Source organism: Fundulus heteroclitus, chromosome 19, assembly GCF_011125445.2.
Source record: "Fundulus heteroclitus isolate FHET01 chromosome 19, MU-UCD_Fhet_4.1, whole genome shotgun sequence".
NCBI lineage: Eukaryota > Metazoa > Chordata > Actinopteri > Cyprinodontiformes > Fundulidae > Fundulus > Fundulus heteroclitus.
Window position 1 is genome coordinate 26,446,688 of NC_046379.1, and position 3,760 is coordinate 26,450,447.

Consider the following 3,760-nt stretch of genomic DNA (forward strand, 5'->3'; position numbering starts at 1 on the left):
GTAGGTGAAAAGCGAGGGAAGGTCGCAAACGGAGCGGAGTTACGTAACGAAAGATGTCCGTTACACAAAGGAGCCAGCGAGGGTTTTAAGTTTCTTCCTCCGCTTTTCAGCTCAACTTGTTACATCACCGCAGCGGGGAGGCACGAACAGACGCGTTTAAACGTGAAGCGCGCTTCCCGTCTGGTTTAATCTGATTTAGTCTAACTCTCCTTTGAGCCGGCAGATGACACATGGTGAGCAGCATCCGCGCAAGGTGCTCTCTCTCTCTCTCCCTCTCTCTCTCTCTCCCAGTTGGCTCGATCCGAAACTCGGCAGCAGTCGTGCGTTTTTTCTGGTTGGCTGATTTGACTTTCTGTCACCGTCGCAGCCGTACTCGACGTTCCGACGACCGGTCCTACCCGTCAGTCCGCCCTGCCTTGCGTCACGGCGCGGCGCACTGCCAGTATACGGGCCCGTGCGCCAGCGAGGAGGCGATCGGAAATAATGCAAGCCCACTGTATGCGCCACGAGGCCGTGCGTCACGGGCTCGTACATCAGAACGACTGAGACACAACAGAGGAAAACACGCGGAAGCCTCGGTCCCCACTCACGATGCAGTCATCGCGGCTCATCTGCGATGCAGACAGAGGTCCGCGGGGAGTAACCAGGGGTGGTGGAATGTGATGCATGTCAATGAGTTCAAAGGAACTCAGACTCTGGAAGTTTGAAAAGAAAAAGATCTTGGAATTGTATCTGTTCACAAATTCAGTAAGTGAATTTCACTGTGGGGGGGATTTAAAGACTTATTTTAGGAAGTCCCACTGTGAGGCGAGGATGTTGCAAATTGTGCTGGGGGCGTAATTTCCCTCACTTGAGAAAGAGAGACGGGTCTCAGGACAATCCTGGAAGAGAGCCTGGTGGTTGCAAAAGACTTTGAAGCTGTTTGGAGGTTTAAGCTCAGTCAGCACAATCACCCTAAATACACAATTAATTAACTTTTTTAAATCAGAGCATTTTCTATGTGTTAGAGTGGCCAAGTCAAAGTCTGGGCCTATAAGTCCTACAGAGAATCTATGAGAAAAGAGTTGAAAATGGAAGCTCGGATGTTAACCATCTGAACCCACGGAGGCGTAGCTGGTCTGCACAGAGGAATAGCTGTGAAAAACTTCTAGATGTATACCCTAAAACATCTGCAGCTGTAATAGCGGTAATAGGAGAAGCAGACGATCCACTCTGCTTCCTCTCCTTGGCGTTATCACTCTTTCTTTTTTGCGAAGTCGCTGGCTTCGTCATTTTTGTTCAAAAACCGTCGTGATCGAGGCGTAAATGGTACTGAAGTCGTAATAACATTGTTCAGTTTATCCTCACAAAGCGGCGTGTAAAACATTTCCCCTGACAACAGCAGTGAAGATGTGGCATTTATTAGAAAAGACTGAACTACCTAAAGCTAAACACCAGCATTTGGTGAGTTCTTTATTCAACACAGGACCTGGCGATATGTTTATGCACAACTGCACCTCAAAGACAACTTTTTATAGTGTAAAATACAACGTTGCTGTGCGATACATTGTTTGCCAATTAACCAATAAGAAATTTGAACTGCAGCTCAACCAAGACCGGTTGTGTCATGCTATGGGGCAGATCCACTTACAAATAGACGTTTTCATAAGAAACTACAACAAGACTGTACATGTAAAAGAATGAGTGTAAAAAATATAGATGCCTCACACACGTATGATGAACAATCATTTAATAAAAAGCTTTTAAAAGTATTTAAACTGCAACTAAGCACTGTAGCAATGTAGACAATAATCAGGCCGGCTTTGGCGAACTAAGGGAGGTATAGGGAGGGGCTCTAAAGGGACCCCACAGAGTGTTACACAGAAATACTGATATTTTCCGTCTTAGCTAACTTCAACACCACCCATCCAATAATGGCAAGAAATGACGTGAGTCAAATATGCACAGCACAAACGTGGTCTCTATTCGTCTGAAATTCCAGCTAGCTAGTGATACTGCCTGCTTATAATCGCTAGGTCACACATTTGGGCCTGAACGCTGAGTCAGCTGATACAGGACCGTGACCGGGCCGCTTCATGAGTCAGGGAAACGAGAGCATGCTGGTTGACTTCAACCCCCCTAAAGTCCGTGATGCTGGAACTAGTAGTTTTTCCTGTAACCGGCAAGGCAAGTTTATTTATTTAGCACGTTTCAGTAACAGGACGATTCATAGTGCTGTACACGAACAGAAAAAACATTACAGAGGGAAATATTACGCATAGGAAAAAAATATTCCATTAACAAAGGAATAAGCTAAGGGAGCCCTTGACTAGACTTCTTTAGTTATACTTTAGTTTAACAAGCTTCATCACTAACGGTCAAAGCTTAATTGTTTCTATTCATACATTAACAAACATACGGAGAGTGTAAAATCACAGCACTTACTTGTGTCTGATGATAATAAGAAATAAACTGGGCTAAAGTAATTTTATCCAACTTCTCTAAAGCTACAACTAGAATAACTTCTTTTGTTTAATTGTAATAAGAATAAGTAAGCCCTTGAGTAGACTTCTTCAGTTTCACTGGAACAAGCTTCATCACTAATTGTTTCTATTCATAATAAGAAATAAACTGGAAACTGGTGGGTTGCTGGTTCAGACCCCGCTCCGACCATTTCAGTCGTTGCGTCCTTGGGCAAGACACTTCACACGATTTCAGTGAGTGAATTTTTAGTCCGAAATATTGGCTAAAATCCATCCAAATAAAAAACATTTGAAAATTATTACAGACTGGTGGTCTGTCCAGGGTGTACCCCGCCTCTCGCCTATTGACAGCTGGAGATAGGCACCAGCACCCCTCATGACCCCATCAGGGATAAGCGAGTTAGAAAACTGATGGATGGAAAGTTCTTACTTTTTGAGTGTGTCTGACTGTATTTCTATAAATAAATGAGAGAAATGAGTTAAGCACCTGTGAGGTCTTTATGAGACGATATAATAGCCTTCATAGCGGTATCGGATTTCAAACCGGGCCGGCCCGAAAGCAACGGTTGCCAACTTATCCATGCGTCTTCGCTCTCAGACATCAGATGAAACCAGAGGCAAAAGTTGCGCCATTCTGAAAAATGCAGATCAGCTTATGGCTTCTCTATGTAACAGAAGCTCCAGCGTGGTTTTAAGGGTTGTAAACAGGGTTGGGTTTTAGAATAAGTGAAGTAAAAGTTACCCAATTCATTCCTCGTGTGTACCCAGCTATATTTTGCATAGGAAGGTTTCTGAAATAAGGCGCTAGATAAGTAGGTGGGTCCTTGTAAAATGATCTAAACTGGCAGAGATTTTTCAATGGAAATTTTTCTCGCGTCTTTGAAAAATCTAATTAACAGTTTCGCAAACCTACCGGCGAAAGATCAGAATAAAACCTGAATTTATGTTTAAGTTTAATAAAAAAAAAATAGCCCTGCGTTGTGTTTTATGTGTTTATATGCTAATCTGCCACCCCGTTCAGGCCAAGATGCTTTTGCATGATTATCTAATGGTTGCTAAGAAAAACAAATTAGAAAAATACCTGAAGAATTATGAATTAAAGTCTTTACGTCCCCTTTCATAATCTATAGATAGACAATGGCAAGCATGTTATGTAATTAAAACGGGAAATGCGAAAAGATGGTCTTGAAGCCTTCTTTGTCAGAAGACCTCAGTTCAGGCAATGCGACTGAAAATGAGCCTCCTGGTTTCCCCGGTGGTGAAAAAGAAATCTAGCTGCAGCGACAGGAATGGAGTCC